The sequence below is a fragment of the Hippichthys cyanospilos genome, chromosome 13 (genome assembly GCF_059441005.1).
Source record: "Hippichthys cyanospilos isolate Australia breed blue-spotted pipefish chromosome 13, RoL_Hcya_1.0, whole genome shotgun sequence".
NCBI classification, from domain to species: Eukaryota; Metazoa; Chordata; class Actinopteri; order Syngnathiformes; family Syngnathidae; genus Hippichthys; species Hippichthys cyanospilos.
The window spans coordinates 7,369,052-7,387,804 of record NC_142381.1 but is presented as its reverse complement, the minus strand read 5'-3'; the positions used below and the strand labels follow the sequence as shown (position 1 = coordinate 7,387,804).

Genomic DNA, 18,753 nt, shown 5'->3' with positions numbered 1-18,753 from the left:
GAGGTGTTGCAAGACTATGGCTGGTTTTAGCTGGCAAAGGGGCTGCTGTAGAATTTAAAAGTAAACCAGACAAAGCTTACAATAATGGGTAAATAAAACAGTCTGATAAAGGATAAGTGATGAATAGTGTCATTGAATCGTTTCTTTAAGCCGCTTAAACAGGCTGATGAAGGTACATAGGACAATGCACAGCAATTTAAAGTAAGGAAAAATAAAACTGAAAAAGCCAGGCTGTGATGACAGGCTCTTAAGTGACGATATGTTTAGTATCACAAGAATATCGCTTCTTTCAGGTGCCTTAAAGGGCTGCTGAAAGTGAAAATAAACAAAGCGAACAGCAATGCATAAACAAAACAATCTTTGATAGTGAGATAACAAGTGACGATACTGTGTCACAGGAATATTACTGCTTTTACAGTTGTTGCCTAAAACGACTGCTGTACAAACCAATAGTAAATGCGCAAATGATAACAAGGGGGAGAACATAACACTTTTTGACAACAAGATAACAACAGGTGGCGACACATTCAGTATCACAAACTGGTTATTCGGCTGCTCATATATATATATATACAGAGAGAGAGAGAGAGAGAGAGAGAGAGAGAGAGAGAGAATATCACAAAGCAATAGCGAACAATAAACACAAAGTTAATGCATGGATCCTGTATAATGTGCCAAAAAGGTCAAATTGATATTTAGTCCGACGAACTACAGGGTCTTAAAGATATTACTTCAAAACACGCACTCGCTCACAAATACCAAGCACCATTGGACACCTTCCAGCACAAACAAGGATACTGTAGCAACACTTCCTCATGGCCGATGAGCTGTGACGATCAGCTCTCTGTGTACATCTAGCTGTGGGTCACCTGTGTCTTTAACCCCCTCGTCGCTCCCACAGCAATAACACCAATAAATGCGTCTGTGACGCAAAACAGACGTCTGCCACGGTGGGCGCCATCTTGGGGAAAAAAAAAAAAAGATTTTCCTCCATGTGGCCCCTGAGCTAAAAGTGTTTTGACACCCATATAACTTTATAAGCTTTTTTGTTTAACTGTTATTTACCCAATGTCTCACGTCACATTCATGTTCCAGCTTTTAAAGCAGCCCATTTTGGCAACACAAAACAATAAGATTATGCATTATCCATGTTACCCGTAGCATTTAGTTTTGTCCGCTTCACTCTTAACAGCTATCCCACAGCTACTCATTTAAGCAGCTAAAAGCATTATTACCTGCAACCCATGTTACTTATTCTATATTTTCTTTCAACCATTGGCACTTGCAATGGTAATAGTTTCCCATTTTTGTAGTTTCAGTACCCTGTACTCTCTTCGTGTTTTGTTGATTGTGCATTGTCAAGACTGTTTCGCTCACCCACTGTTGTGGCTTTGTTTTGGTCTTGTTCAGTTAGTATATCAGCCCATTTAGACAGAAGAAAGCAGAAAAAATTCTGGGACACTGACATGACTCTTTTGTTTCATTTTTGCTGTTGATCTTTCCTTCCCGATGCCCAATACATGTTTGAAATTCTTTAAATATAAACTATAACCAGTGTCAAAAGCAGTAAACAAACAACAACAAAAAATACAGACCTAAGAGAGTTTCTGTGCGATTTGGCCATTCGTATTCATGAAACATTGATTGTGTGCGCCGCACTGATGAGCGCATGGAAGTGGACAAGCTGTTGGTCCCGGTGGCACCACGCTGCCGATGACACGGAGCCAGTCAGGCCCGTTGACTTGATGACTGGCAGCTGAATGCCTCTGTGTGATTAGCCTCTGCGCTTGAATGCTTGGACGAGACCAAATCTGGCAGAAGGAATCGGCGCCGTTTTTTGTTGTCTGTCTTTTGGGTCGCAAAATGCTCAAAGCATACCCGCTTTGCAGAAACCTCAACAGTGCAAAAGCCTCAATTAGGATGAGAGGCGGTGATTTGTTCTTTTGTGCAAGTCTTCTCATTGGTGTTTTAGCTGTTTTCGTGTAGCTGTAGCAAAGAATACTTACAGCTCTTACATGACTTTTAAATCTTTTTGCTAATTATAAATTGTCAACATTATAAAAATGGTTTTATCCTTAACATAATATATAGTATGTTACAATACCAATTATTTACCATGCAAAATTAAAACAAAAATGTAAACAAAGCGGAGAAGCAAGGTTGACAATCAGCCTTTACATTTATTGTATTAAAACAGCACCCTCCAACTCCCTCTTTCGCCCTAACAACTTCTTTTCTGCCACATTATATACACACCACTTGCTCTGCCACTCACTCACCACCATGATGTTCATTTTTTTGCTGAGGGTAAAATACAGTATTGTTAGATTTACAGTCTACATGTGTCGCCCCACCATTTGTTTTCAACCCTCCATGTCTTAGTATTTCAACACTGATGACTGACTCACTGACTTTCTCTTTAAAACCTGTAACGGTGTTTTTGAAGGGCTTAAACAATGACAACTTGAAGTGAATTTAAATGAGAGCAATTTTTATAATTTGTACAGCACATGTAATACACAAGAAATTAAATCTTGTCTAAAAGACACAGTGCCACTCCCTAGTTGAGACATGTTTAAAAATGAAATGTAATTTTTCATTTTTTGTAATCTACCATCTAGTCATTTGAACGCAGTACAAACCCAATCTATGTAATTCTCAAATGGATTAATATATTGGGGGCCCAATTTCCATGTTCAGAGCAAGTCTATCACAAAACACAGCATGTGCGCATTTTCCTTATTTTCATGTTTCCCTAGACTATGTAAAGGCAGACTTGTGTGCAGTGGGCCAGATGTACCGTTTTGGGACGAAACATGACATAGTCATGAGCAATCGTAGCTGCATCTTGCATTTGAATTAAAGTCAGGGCGGTTGTATAGCATGCCAAATCGGACATTGCGAAAGAAGAAAAAGATTTGCCGAAACCATGCATTTGTACTGGGTAATGGCAAGATCTCCACTTGTGCATGATATATTCAGCGGTGCATGTGACGTGATCAATTGGACACTTGCTAAAGTTAAGTGGGTCCAATCTGCTCTGTTCATGGATGATTATAATTTGTTGAATAAATTATAATCTGCAATGATGTGGAGTGATTATCCCACATTGTTGTCATATTTAAGAATGAAATACTACAACATCCACCACACAGGTCCCCGCAGAGCGCTTGATGTCTGCCTGCGCCTCCATCTAATCTAGCAAAATCATGTTGCACCACTTTCTCGGTTAGGCTGGGTCTTAAATTGTATAAGATCTAGTTCAATCTCTGTAACAAAATCTGAAGGTTTGCAGCACGCTTTCTGTATTGCATCAGTTCATCTTCGATGAGCAAAAAGAAGCCAGCAACATTTCTGCCTGTTTTGACGTATGACATTGCTGTGTATTCCAAATTCAAACTTGGAATTGAACTATTCTTAAATGAGGTCATACGGTAATACCCTTTACACAATTATGCCAGTTTTTAATGAATTGTCATCTGAGGAATGGAAGGTCACGGGCATTCACTGTTGGTTGTTCGGTTGTTCAGAGCGGAGTTTCCAGAAAAGTTGGCGTGACAAAGCAACAAGACAAGGTGGTTGGCATTGCTGGGAAGTGCCGACTGGACCAGTTGGTCGGAAGCTGCATTCGCCTGACAATGCAGGCGGAGGCGTGCTGGCGCCTCAACCATCAATCTTTAGCCAGGCTTGTATGCAAGCTGTAGCATGGTTCTCACATGGAGCTAAAAATATTTCAGTGTGAATGTTTCCTGTGTACATTCACGAAAAGTCCACATTCATGGATATAGAGAAGCTTTTTTTTTTTTTAGTTTGGCCAACTGTATTTTAGATTTGTTATGTTTGTGAACCAGGTGCACCTACCGTTTATCATTCGAAGAATGGAGCAAAAACAAGGTATGTAGGCATACACATGATGTGATTTTGTATGGATACTTTATTATATATTGATACTGTCTTCCATTTCTACTTGTCTTTCAAAATCCATATATTTTGTTGTTGTTAAATTTGAAAAGAAATTCCAAATGATCTTCCCAGACAGCATGCCCCTGGACCCCACGAGGTATAACTTCTAGCCTGTCTTCATACTAGATTTATTTCTGGTTGTGTTTGAATATTTGTGTGTGGGTTTATTTTTTTTTTTGATTGTTTATTTTTTTCACTGTTTATTTGGACTTTTTGTTATTTGTGGTATTTTTGCTTTCTTGGTTGTGTGTTTCTTGCATTTGTTAATGTTCTGTAGGTTTGTAATGCTTTATGTATTGTGTTGCTGTGCATTTCTGGTGGTTAAGTGATTGCTTATGTTTATTGGTTATGTGATTACGTGTGTCTTTATGTGTGTGCATAGTGGTGGTGCATTTTTTTTTGGCTTGTCTATTGTTTTTCATTTTATATTTGTGTCTTTTTGTGTGAAACATGTAATGCCCTAAGACTTTTACATTGTTTCTGAAGCAATTTAATAATGAAGTATCGAAATACATAAAATTACACTTTATATCTGAAACGAAATGAAATGAAAATCTCCCTGAAAAGATTGTTGCCCGCAATTGTTCATATGTGGTCCGGATTTATAACACAGTAATTGTGAGGCTTTAGCTATGTCATTTATTCACAGCAGGTGTGCGAAAGCAGTGTGCCTTGTTGTCATTTGGCTTGCATGCATGACAAATAGTGTGCAGGCTTAATGGCTTCTGTGTAAATAAATGAATTTAGCTTGGATGGGATGCAGCGTGGTGGGTTGGGAGGCATAGGGAAAGGGGAGGGTAAGAATTGGAATTTACTTTCAATGCAATGTTACTCTGAGATCGAATCTAAGAGCCAGTGGATATTTTGGGTTTGTAGTCCCAATAATTGGCTCGTGACATTCCAGTTTGCCTTATGAACACAAAATAAAATATCAATTCAATAAAACAAATGGATAGTGTTCAAATTTGGGTTATTTCGGCCATTTTCAAGTCAACTGCAAAAAGTTGTCCTTGAGAAATTGTATATTAATGTCTAGTAATGGTATGTTATCCAAACAGAATTGAATGCTCACTAAAATCGAATGAGCCGACATTTGAAACATTTAAAGGGCAAATCAAGTCAAAGGTTTTCTGTACAATAATGCTCTAAGTTCCCACCAGTCCAAACACAGTACTGTATTCTGATTGATAATGCATTCGAAGATTATGAATACAATCTACAGAATGTTATCCATTTCAGGGGACGGCCATTTTACCACTTCCTATTGACTGAAAAAGACTTGCTTGGGTAACATGGCTAACCTTTTTTGCAGTATTGTGACATTTGCAAATCCCATACCATATCATGAGGCAGTGTGATGTAACTTTTAGTCAAGTACAAGAAATATTTTTTTGCATTGTTGTTGTCTTCTATATACAAATGACAAAATAACTCCTAAAATTCGAATACAAATATAATTTAGAGCAGTTGTTCTCTAATGTTTTATACCAACTACCAGTGGCTTAACATCATAGTGATATGCCAGGTGCAAAAAACAAACAAACAAACAAATAAAAAAAGCCTTCATTGAGTGTCCAGCCTTAAACACAAGAGTATGCAGCTTTTTGTTACCATGGTTTTTGGAGAGGTTTCAGTTTTAAAATAGTTATTTTGACACTGAGCAGTTAAATGCCACCAAAAAAAAAAAAATCCAATGTATTCTTTTTATGAGCAAATCTATTTGAATATAATGCAAAAAGCTAATTGTGGCACCAAAAACAAAAAGTTATGCCATAGGTCCAATCCCACTAACTCCACCTCATAACAAAAAGATGCTAAACACACTCATTATATTTCATCTTGCGGGTCTTGCGCTCAGCAAACTCATTTAAGAGTCTGTAACAAGTCTACTTGTGGGTCGATTCATCCTTTGAGTTTGGTGACGATAATGCCTTTCGACTTCATCTCCGTCATGTTTCTCAGCTTCAACTTGTTTGTCTGTGTTTTTGGACACTGCTTTTTTGTATGGATTTTTCTAAGTCTGATGACTTTGGCTCACCCATTAGCTAGCCACCATTTTTTAAATTATTATTTTCAATTCATGGCATGTCATCAAGACTCAGTGACAGACTGGTGCTAAGGTCAGGCGATTAAACAAATTATCATATCTTCCTCCATACCAACTTGACAGCCTAACTGACCTGACATGGCGATTAGAATCAACAAAACATTTGTGGACTTTTTTTTGTTGTTGTTGTTGTCAACATGGCCGTCTGCAGTCTGTGTCTGTGCGCCACTTGCGCCATCATTATTTGGTCCTCTTCCAAGTGGCACTTGAATTCAAGAAACTAAAAATTAAAAAATGAATAAAAACAAAAAAAATAATTCCAAAATAAGTCAAATATAACTTAATAATATAATTTTGTGAGACACTTGAAACTAGAACGTTCAAAAAATACTTGATCAAACTTTCCAGAAAATGCACAATACAAAAAAATTATAGAACTGACTGCTTTGGGAGCCTTGTATATGTGTACCCAATTTTGAGATATATTGTACTTCTCAAGAAAAGAAGTACGGTACTGCAATTGGCTGGCAACCAGTTCAGGTTGTCACCCGCCTACTGCCCGAAGTCAGCTGGGAGAGGCACCAGCAAGCCTGCGGTTTAATAACGTTTTTTTGTTTTGTTTTGTTTTAAATTCATCCACAGTTTTCTTAATTCTGATGTATGTTGTGTAATTTGACGCTGACACATTCCCGGCGGTTTCTGTGAGAATATGCGTGAGAGTTTTGAATTGGAAGCAACTGTGATGAAGATGGGGAGTAGAACGGGGAGGAAAGGTGCAGGGAGGAGGAGGAGGCGGCGGCGTGTGGGAGGACGGAGAGAGAAAGCGAGAGTGGCGGAGAGGGAGAGAGAGCGAGCCTCCCAATTCCGCTGCTGTCTCAGCATCCATCCTGCATGAGACGATGTTCCGGAGTGCAGGTGGCGCCGAGCGGTGGAGAGCCGCGAGCGGCCAAAATCAATAGGCGACGGGTGGACACACGGCCGAGAGGAATAGTCTTGCCGTCCCTTGCTCTCGTCTGGGATTCAGCTGCTTGAAAGTTTCCACTCCTCCGCACCACAATCACCCTGTGCAGTCCCCCACCCCTACCCTCCCTCGCCCGGCTGGAGCCGCGAAGAAGGCGACGAGGAGCGCTTGTGGAGATTTTCAAGTTCACCATCGAGGTGGAGGAATTATCCACGGACGCATTCCTCAACAATCCTACCCTTTTCACACGGATTAGGCGTCCGTCGCGCCAAGTAAATTCGGATCGGATTCGGATTGAGAGAGACTTGGAGGTGGATTTTTTTTCATCTCCTGTTACTGCGACGAGGTAAGGCTTGAACGCATCGTTTGCGCAAAGTTCCAATCTGCTGTCATCTGAATGTATGCTTACTGCCACACTCTTTCTTTTTTTTTTTTTGTTTTGGGGTGGAGATGGGGTGGGGAAGTCAGATGTGCGCTCCGCACTTTGACTGCATATTGTGCGCCAGTTTGCACCTGAGCGCGTGGATTCGCCTTCCACCACTGCCCGCTAACGAGATGCTGTATGCATGTTAAATCCCACCGCCACAGAGGATTCATTGTGACTTGCTTGCTTGTCTCCAATTTCAGCCTCCTGCCCCCCCCCCTCCCTTTTTTTGGAGAGGGGGTGTTTTTTTAATTCATTTTTTACCCCCTAAATAAAAAGTTAAACGCCTCATATGTCTGTTTGTGTCACCACAAGGCAGCCAGGTAAAGAAAGAAAAAGCTTTTAAAATATTGATGTGAATCCTGTGTCGTCGGGGCACCCTTGTAAAATATTTAAAACGACTGAATGCTAACCTACCTGGTGACAATTCAATATCCCCTTTTGTGTGAGTAGATGCACAAAAAAAGGAATCTAAGAAGTATTTCCCCCTGTGCAGTGCCGGCTGATGATGAGAAGTTGATGACAAGCCGATAGGTGGCTCAAGTGACCACTGCAAAAGCAGTCCGACTGCATGGATGCACTCAAATGTTCTGTTCGTTTAGTCCACCTATCAGCGGTTATTCGAGTGGATGGTGAGTTTAATGTAAGTGGTGTCTGCGTGGGTGAGAAGCTTGTGCCTCTACCCACTGCCTTTAATGTTTCTTTGTGTCCAAAGGTGTGATTAAAAGCGAACATCTACACTGGTTTGAATTAGGTGTGCCCCAACATTTAATGGGTTGCAACCTTGCCAATCTCTGTGTAAAATGGGTTATATTCAGTTTTTTTTTTACTGGTCTTTTTTAGTGTACATTTTGTCTATAGTGTATGATTATGCAGCCTCTGACTCACCGGATGGACAGGCGGACGGATGGGCGGGGGTGTACGTGTTATTCACCACTGTTGGCGGCAGATTTTCACACATAGGAAACACCCGGATTTATTTTGTGGGTACCGAGCATTACATCTTGCTGCGCTGCTTCATGATAAAAGATAGTTTTAGGTGTCCCTCAGGGTCTTACATGAGGCGATTCCCAAATTGTGGGGCACCCCCAAGAGTGTGTGGGATTAAAATGTGGAACAGTGCTCCGTAATCAGTCCCTCCGGGTTTTCCGATATTGCAGTCACTGTTAACCCGCAGCATATTTTCAACGCTACCTAGTGAGCAATTTTACACTTCAGGTAGCTTTGTCTGCATCCGGCATGCAATCTCTTGCATCTGCATGCAGCGCCATGACAGCTTAGGACAGGGGTGTCCAAACTCGGTCCTCAAGGGCCACTGTCCTGCATGTTTTCCAGGTTTCTTTCCCTCACACACCTGATTCAAATAATCGGGATCTTTATCAGGCTTTTGCTGAGCGTGTTGATAAGTTGATCATTTGAATCAGGTGTGTTGCGGAAAGTAACCTGGAAAACATGCAGGACAGTGGCCCTTGAGGACTGGATCTTGACACCCCTGCCTTAGGACGATCAAGGCTTTCTGGAGTACAGATGTGTAACCAAGTGTCGGACAGAGTGGTCTTGGTTATGTTTAGGGCTACATTTGAAGTTTGAATTTGAGTTGGCAACAATTTACATTCCAAGGATTGAGTTGGCGAGCCCAATGACATTTTTCCCCTTTTGGCACAAGTCATATCTTCGTTAATCTCAACAATTATTCTTCAACTACTTGTAAGTATAACTTTAACATTTGCTACCAGCTGTCACTTAACATGTCAAACTGATGAACTACTGTAGACCTGCTAGCAAAACAAAAAAACAAAGATAATTAGCATGACCAACATCGTTTCTGTTCACTGCAATCAATTAACCAATTTTAAAGCTGGGCATGCAATATTACGATATTAAAGTGTTTTCTCAAGTGTATGATAACATTAGAATCGGACACTAACCGATATTACTGAAATACCAATAGGACATTGCAGAGTGAAATGTATCCCATTGTAAGAAATATTAGACTTTTTTTTTTTTTGTTATTCTTCTGGGAGAACTGTCTAAATCTTTGCAGCATATGATGAAATCTCAAGACCAAGGCATTTTAGAGTGAAATGTTGCTACTCAGTTTTAGGAAGTGTATTCTTGGCTTTTGTTGATTAATTTATATATGTGCACCCGAGTGCAAATGGCCTGCAGACAGGTACCGGGGCCGTGGATCGTTTGGGATAGTCACTTGACGTTCATGAAGGAATTGAGTGTTTTGATTGGTTTCCTCACTGTTTAACGATGGGATTGGAGTCAAGCCGTTCATCCCCACCCACTCCCTTCTAGAGAGTGCATCATCTGAGCAATTTCGCACCATGCGGTCACAAACGGAAAATAACAAAGCCAACAAAAAAGTCACACAGTGGGTCGGAGTGGAAAGGGGCGGATGAATGCGGAAGACATGGTGCGGCGCAGAGAGCTCGTCACCGAGTAGAGGTGAGTAGCTAAAGGCTGGATTTGAGAAATGTGATAGCTTTTGTCAAAATATCTCAGATGAAGTGCCCACACCAGTGCTAGTTAGTGTTTGAATGTTTAGATTTATCTTCAAAAGAATATGAAACCTTGTCAAATGTTTTTCTTATTTCTTTTTTTACATTTTTCCATTTGTAAAATTGAAGCAATGTTGGGCACAATGCCCAACATGCTTAAAATCGATGACAGAGGGTTAAAAGATATTGAAGGATGGCCTTTATTAACGTACCCCAAAGGAGTACAATGCACCAGTTAAAACCCTTTCCGTGTTCAATAAAGGGCAAGGCCAAGTGTCAAGGCAATAAAAGCAGAAGCTTACAAAAATGTTTTCCTCTGAGTGACATTTTACAGCACAAGAAGACTTTTGTTGTTTTAATGAACGTTTAGATAAGTCATCATAAAAAAAAAATCTTGAATATCATCGATAATTCACTTTTTTTTTTTTTTATCAAATAGCGAAGCTGCATACAGTAACCACAGAGTGCCTAAAAGAGCTATGCATCGGCACAGAGAAGGTGAATAAACGACCGCGACAATTTACCACTGTTACAACCTGCCACCCATTTGTCACTTGGAAACCCATGTATGTTCGATTAATATGTTGATGCTATTCAACTTGAAGGGCAATGTCAAAAACAAGTCCTTCACACAGAAGCACTACACTGTATTTTTAGCTTGTCCAAGGACATGGAGAGAAAAAAAAAAAATCAATGATGACAGAGAGACAAAGACTGGGTTTCAAATTCTATTCTTTGTTTTTTTTTTTCTCTCTCTCTCTCTCTCTCTCTCTGCAAAGACCTTTGGCTACAGTTGGGACTGATGAAGTATCACATGAAACTTTTACTGTAGACTTATTCATCTAATCTCAGTATGTGGAGTATCATCACTTCGAATCATTTCACCATATTTGAGGTGGCAATATGCTTAATTGTAATTGGCTCCGTCGGGTCAGCTGGAAGTGAATGCGGCAAAAATTTGCACTCGATCCCACCAATTCTGAATGCGCCCCCACGAGACCACCGTGGCAATATGCTCCAGCAGATGTGTCGTTTATGAGATGTGCTCGCTCACTCATCATTGGTTATTCATTGGTACTAGCAGTATAGAAAGGCGTCAGTTTGTGTGCTGAGTTTAGTCAGGGTTGGACACTTGTCTGGTCCCACCTTCATGAAAATGAGATACATATTTCAGACAGAGTAATATTAAGATGCAAATGTACATTTTACTTGAATTTATTGATAATATTGAATCAGGTGAACATTTAACATGCGGGATCTACAGAATTACCGCATTGTTGTTGGGTATTTCCATAATTCAAATCTAAAGTGGTCTATTGGTCATTATTTGGTAACCATGATGTGTTGGATGTAGGCTGAGTGCTTCTGGCAGCGAGGGGCTTTTTGTTTTTCTTAATTTTAAGGCAGGTGGACGAGAGGATCTGCAGTGAGAAGGGAAAAGGGCTGTGTGGGCCATGGGGCTAGGTCTTCGAGACATGAGTCTGGCTCCTGGTGTTGCGTTGAAGCGTGACCTTCCAAACGAGCGCTGCGCCACTTTAGCAGGAGTCCCCTTTGTGAGAGTGTGGGTAAGAAGCATTAGGGGAGGTCGAGGGGGTGACAGGGCTCATAAAAAACAAAGGGCTCCAGACATGGCGGGGAGCAAGAGAGAGCCCCTCAGGTAGTTTAAAAGTAGACACTTTCTGCGGTGACTTTGACCTCCATTAAAACAAACAACTGAGTAGTGCACAGTCAGCAGTCTGAACTCAAATCATTCCGAACAAACAAAATTAAGTTGTTTTAAAATGTGACAAACAAAAGTTTGGGTTTCAATCTATGGTAACATAAAAAAATGGGGTTTTGAACCTTTATGTTGAAATTTAGAAATTTGAGTTGCAAGACTGGTTTAAGTAAGGTTTTAAGTTTGGGATTTTCACTTTCAAATGTGATTCAGGTTCTAAATTTGAGTTTTGAGGCTGAGACAGTTTTTCAAACCTGTAATTTGGGTTTGGAATGAAGGTTTTAGGCTTACATGGATTAAAGATCGAATCAGAGTTTTGAATCACATTTTAATTTGTGACTGGTTCCAAATGAGGGTCCTGAGCATGGGTTAGGTTTTCAAATGAAGCTTTTAATGACATCTGCAAATACATACATCGTCAGTCACAATGCACCGCAGTGCTCATTGACCTTCGTCACGAGTAAACATGAGCCTCTAGTCTTGTCAACGCATGTCGTCGTCACGCCTCCTGAATGCAAAATCAATGAGCTTTAATTAGCTGCTGGGTTTGCTCTTCAATTCCTGCGGCTTGAGGAGCTATTTTCTAGATGGATGAAAGAGTTTGGGATGGGTGGGGGTCAGCATTCTAAGGACCACCTCGGGGGAGGTCAACTTGTCCAACTCCATCTTCTGCTCCAAGCCTGGAGGGGCTTTGTGTAGCGACTGTATTGAGATTAAATATAGTTTTATGTGGGTGTGTTTGTGTGTGCATGTGTGTGGTGTGTGTGTGTATAGCTCCAGGGAATATAAATCGTAGTTCACATACGAGATACCAGGACAATATTACATTAGACACATTCCAGGAAAGTGGGCCGTTTCCGACCTCAAACTAGAAAAAGTGCATTGTTGGGAGTGGGATGACACTGGGGGCATCCAACGGCACACGTTATAACATCAACCAAACGATTGAACTTTGAGTTAAATTTGTTCCATGATTGCATTTGTGTTAGAATCTAAAAACTTCTAAAACTTCTGTTTCCATTGAAAAGAATGGCAATGCAATTAAGGCCCAGTTCTTTCAAAAAAATCCCCCCATTTATTAAATATTTTTTTCACCCCTAGAACTGCACTCATCAAATGTGTGTTGCATAAAAACTCTGTCTTCTGGGTTTGATCATCAATATTGTAATATTTTAATGTGTAGATCTCAGAAACATAATGCTGCTTACGGTTTTTCGGCTCTCATCAAGTTGTGGGCCATATACATATATTTATTTTGACATATGTTAAAACCTGTTGTTGGTTTTTGCTCGCCTTTTGTAAATGCAATTTGAACATTGGACTTTGTCGATTTTACCGCACAATTTTTGAGATTCCAAACATTTCGTTTGGGACCCATAGTTTTTTTTGTATTGCGGTACTCAACAGTTTTCAGAGGTAAAATGAGCACTGGTGATGTCATTTGTAATTGAAAACAGCAAGTGGGAAAATGTGTTTTAATGTGTGTTTCTAATGTGTATATTTTACGTATGATCATTTGCCTTCAAAACTGTTGTGTTCCTACCAGCGTGACTTAAATTAGCAAAGTCGTGAGTAAAGCAGATGAAAGGAGATACATGTGAGTGACAACGTTGAATCAGCCCTGTTTGAATGTGACTGACACAAATGGAGCGTCAACATTCATTACACTGAATTCCTATGCTTGTGTTTGTGTATGTGTGTGTGTTATGGTAAGAGACTGAGTGCAATGTTTATTTGAAATTCAAATTTCACATTAGAAGAGGAAAATTAAAGGTTTTGTGCAAGTAGAAAATGGAGTTTCCTCTTGAGGGATATTGAAGCCTTGCCGTTATTCAGAAGAAGTGTTCACAATGTTTCCATATATCTATAACTTCTCAGTCTCCTCTTGAATAAAATTTGCCTGAGACCTCATTTATTCCCAAGTAATAAAAGTCAATAAAATCAAATTGGCTTTGACAATAAAAACACAGGCTAGCCTTAGCTTGCCAAGCTGTTCTTCCCAAAACAATTCATGCTGTGAATTTTCTCAGCAACCTGCTTGGTGGCCATGCTAAATTGTCTTTGTGTTTGTGTTTTAGTTTCTGAGTCTAACTGAGTTTAACTAGTTTTAAACAGGTTCAAAAAAGTTTCAAACACACATGTACACATATTAGCTTCTCCTGCTGCTCCTTCCTGGACTCCAGGATATTGTATGCCACAGTCTCTGCTTTGCCGCAGTGTTCCATTTTCTTTCTATCGAATATAAAAAGCATGTTATGAGAATTTGAACTTTTTTAGGTCCAAATTGTCTTGAATGAACTTTGCATGCCTACAACAAAAACACTTTGTGTACAGTGCGGTCGATGACTTGAGAGAAAAAGCCGTTGTCCATCGCCTTTGGTCTTCCTCCTCGGTGGCCCTCGTTTTCTTTCTTTAACTGCGGCGACACCCCTCTGATCCCATTACCTTTTAGCGTCTTGCTACTTTCAACTGTCGACAGGATAGGGAACAGGGAAAAAAGCAGAAGTGCATAAATAATGTATTCCTCGGGTGTATCCGCCTCCGGATCAATGGCAACACAAAGACCATCTACAAAGGCACTTGGCTGAAGGCCACATTTGATCACTTCCTCTGTATGCCGCCCCCTCGCCCCACCATGCTCTTCTCTGCCGCTGGCCCCGCTGAGACTCAATTATTTCCAAGTGTTGGTAAGCTCTTGTTTGAAAGCGTGCAAAGCGAATATTTGAACTCAGCTAGGCGACGGTTAAGATCTTTGGTGACACGGAAACAGCAGATGGAACGAGGACGGGGTACGGGGAAATGGCACAGCAGCGAGGACTATTCGGGACAAGAGAGGGGCGGCAGCATTCACATCGAGCGGTGTCGGACATAAACGAGCAATTAAACAACACTCGAGTGTTTGAGAGCAGCTGACGGAGCAGCTCATAGCATTTAAGCGAGTAGTGGAAACCCTAATGGATGCTCCTATAGAGGATCATTAACAGATGTTTCTTCTCACATAAACTCAGCTGACCTGATTGTATTGGATACAATTTAAAAGCAACATGATCCCTAACTATGACATCAGAAATTGTATGAAATTTTGAAGACGGTTGGCATGAGATGTGTGTTTGACGGAGAACTGAGGAAATTCAAACTGATTTCATCAGAACTGCTGCTGCCATTTTATATTGGATACCTTGCTAAATATTATGACAGTTGTAAGACAACATTTAGATTCTAAAAAGACACCTTGTTTCCGATACAAATCAAGATTAACAGTTTTCATTCGAGGTCAGGTCAAGGTCAAAAGCGCCCCATCTCCACTGTACACTGTGTTAATGTTGAGCTGTTTTCTCCTTCTGAGATGCCGAACGGTGGACCAGAATTTCCTCAAAGCTGTCCGGAAGTCATTTTTCATAGTCTCATCAAACTACTCCCATACTTGACATTTTGCCTCATTGACCACTGAAGCCGCGTTATGCTGTGCACTCAAGCTGGCTCCATAGCCCCACTGGCCAAAAAGGCCCAAAAGGAACCTTTCTTCATTGTAATGGAATCCCATACTCCTGGTGTCATCAAGCTTCTTTGGGGATTGCTTTTTCCTAGATATTCATATATCCCAAAAAAAAAAAAAAAAAAACAGTTTTACAACAAGCATCAGAAACTAGACAAGGAAAGCAAGACTCAGAAAGTAAACTCAGAAACCAGACTCAGATAGAAACCAGGAAGTACACCTCACATGACAGCTGTGGAATTTCACGTTCTGATGTGCCACTGAGAAAATAGAGCTTAAATACAGCCTCTATGACAATGGTTCCCAACATTTTTTGCCCCATTGACAGGTTTAATGTTAGACAATATTTTTAGGGACCGGCCTTTGAGGTGTGGTAGATAAATAAAAAAAAAAACTAATAAAATATGACCTGCATGAAAAAAATATAGTTTAAATGTACCATTAATTGGTATTTCTTGCCGGGACTTCAAATCATCATTAGAATACCTCCAATGCATAGGGCCCTGACTGCCCCTCTCAGCACAAACCGACGATTTTTTTTTGCCTTGGCGTTGTGGATGTGCTGATGCTATTGAGTGTCGGAGTGACGGGTGAGGCGCTTCGCTAAAATTAGATCAAAAGGTCGGTGCTTTACGGGCATCAAACGGGCGATGTGGTGTGGCGCTCTGGCGCGGTCGCTGCGCGCCTGCTGGGCCGACTCAGATGTTGCAGCGCCAGTAATCAGTGGAGACAGCGTTTCATGTGCACTTCTAAAACTAGCGTAGCGTTGCAAAAACTGTGCTGTTAGTGGCAACCTGCTCTTTGCTTTAAAAAATTCCAAGCACATAATATTTTTCATGATATATTATAAATGTGGAGTTTAAATATGCATGTGCATGCAGCTCTATACATTATGTATTACTTAATGCATATTGTACAGAATATGACATCACCCCCCTGGCCCTTTTTTTTTGTATAGTACATTTTTGATTGTACGTCATAGAGCATTAACTCCCAGCTGCTGCCTCCGCCACCGATGCTCGGTGTTATGAAAGCTGAAATGATAAATAATATGATAGTTGCTCATGGGAGTTTAGTCCAAACAAGAGTGGCAGCTTTTGTTGTTGCTGCCGGGGTGAAACAAATGTTGACTCATAGTTGACGTCACTATTGTCTCTGGTGACGTTCATTTGGCTTGAGTCCGCTCCTTTATTGGAACTCATTGGCCCATGCTTATAAAACCTGTACGAGGGTTATCTAGTTCGTTAAAAACCAGTGATAAAGCTTTTAAAGTTGTGCTTTATTGTATCCGTGTTGATTCAAGAAAACAAATATTTAATATGTTGAAGATTTAAAACAGCTATAGCAAGAAAACAGTTGAAGTTCTTTGCTTTTGACCACTTGCATGTTATTGCAGTCCATGAAAAGTCTATTGTGGGGATGAAACGTTTCCACACCCCTGCCAAAATGTTTCCTATGACAAAAATTGAGACCTATCGTAAACAACCGAGATTATCTGGTCACTCAAATTCTCATCATAAAATACGCTGTATATGTGTATATATGTAATATATATACTCTCTTTCCATTGTACAGTGAGTTTTAGGAGATTTGTTTACTACCAGTCTATTCCTCACCTCTCTATGAACAAATTTCGTATTTCCAATTTTACTAAGACACCTTAGTAAAAAAAGAATGTTTTAAATGTACCACTCTTGATGTATTTGCTGCCGACCTCTTACAACCTGTTTCACTGAGGACTGTCACCTTGTTCCACATCGTTTGTGCACAATGAGGACATCATTAAATTTGTGGTCTGATGGAATGAACCGTAGCCGTTTGCCAATAACCTTGTATAGCACTTTAATGAGTGCAGCTAAATTAAAGGAATGCTTCACCTTGGTCCTAAATAGCCAGCTTTGCAACCCATCTTTATGAAAAGAGTAATGAAGGCCACTCTTGTTATTAAGCTTATTTCCGGTTTGTTGGCCGACTCATGCTGCGTCCACTCAGAGATGGTGCTGTGTGGTCAAATGCTGAGAGGTGATGCACGACCTCACCCATGTGGCACGGGCTGAGGCACACAGAAAGAGTGTGACTCACATCCTTACCTACGGGTGGATTTAACCTGCATGTTTGCACATGATTTTTCCTTTGTTTTTCTCAAAAAATGAAATAACCTGTTTTCAATCTCTTTAATAATGTCAACATCTATCTTCGATTTTGTATGTATTCTCTATAGTTAAATAAAAACATACACAGTTTCATCTTTTTGTTCTTCTTGCTCTGTGTTTGCAAACAAATCATACAGGACCATGATGGTTCCTTTACCATGACAACAACAAGGTTTATATAAATGTGAAATGAAGCACATGTATGTATTTTGATTATTTTAATCACTTTTTTGTGAGCTGTCCAGGAAAAATAGCTTTTGTATGGTACTACGTAGGGAAAACATGCAAGTAATCCATTAAAAAAAAAAAAACCTCCAAAGAAAGAATGGGCACAGACTGACAAACGTCCTTGTCATTTGATTGCTAATAATAATAGGACTCAAGAATCAAATCTTGATAATGATAATCATCATCATAAATACAGAGTTATGGAGTCGCTAATGTGGAGTTCAGTAAAAATGTTTGACTGGAAAACAGTTTCAAATGTTCTTGTTAGGTATGTTCAAATAAGAATGTTAAAACTTATTTAAAAATATGCACAAATAAGAATGTTAAAACATATTTTAAAAAATGCTCGAATAAGAATGTTAAAACGTACTTAAAACTATGCTCAAACGTACTTGCAAATACAAATACACACACTCTCACAAACACACAAATAGACATGGTACACCTGTGCACCTCGTCTTGATGTCATGTCCGGGGCTATGTGCTTTCTCAATAAAGGTTGAGAAACACTACCATAGAGCTAATACGCTAAATCCATAGCGGGACCCCGGGGGCTTTATTTAATGTCACCATAGGATGGCTGAAAGCACACAAGCAGCCATTTTTACAGAGACAGAACAGAAAATGGCATTTTAAAGCTGTTGAGTAGACTTGTGAGGGAGCTATGTGATGTGTCGCGCCCGTCTCGTGAAGTTGGTCTGTCTGCTGACATCTTGTAGAGCGTCACAAGCAATCGCTGTTTGTCATAGTTAGGCTGTCTGTGGTGTTTGGATGCCACAAAGATGTGATACTTCCTCCCCTAAAACTGCAATGATGGCAAAAAGATGCATTTTCTTGGGTGTAGTATACCAATAACAGATGTCACTTCAGCACTGAATTTTGTCTTATAGTCAAAGATACATCGATGGATGATTTCAATCATGGTAAATGTGGGATTAGGGGTTATGTTTTAGGGTAAAGTGTTAGATTTAAAAGGTTTGAAGTTAGTTAGTTTGATAGTTTAGGTTCAGAGATTGTGGTTAGAAATTCAGGTTGCAGTTTCAAGATTGGTTTTGCTTAGGGGTTTGGTTTTAGGGACGAGAGTCAGGATTTGTGGTAGGGGATCAAGGGTTCCTTTTGAAGTTGGTAAAAAGTTGGGTTTGGATATTTTGTTTCTGAGGGTAAGGGTTATGCAAAATAATAAATACTTCCCACCTCACGAGAGGTTAAAAGACAGTTTTAATGATATTTGGGAGGTTTTTTTTTTTGTGTTTTATT

At 40.1% G+C, this 18,753-nt stretch overlaps 1 protein-coding gene across 2 annotated transcripts in view; it reads left to right on the top strand.

Moving 5' to 3' along the window:
• The first annotated feature begins 6,850 nt into the window (after positions 1-6,850).
• Positions 6,851-18,753, top strand: part of LOC148413670 (leucine-rich repeat and immunoglobulin-like domain-containing nogo receptor-interacting protein 2) — a 169,985-nt gene continuing 158,082 nt past the window's right edge. For both annotated transcript variants that reach the window (XM_088431477.1, XM_088431478.1), the window contains exon 1: positions 6,851-7,317. The gene's annotated coding sequence lies outside the window, so the exon portion shown is untranslated. The remainder of the gene's footprint in view (positions 7,318-18,753) is intronic.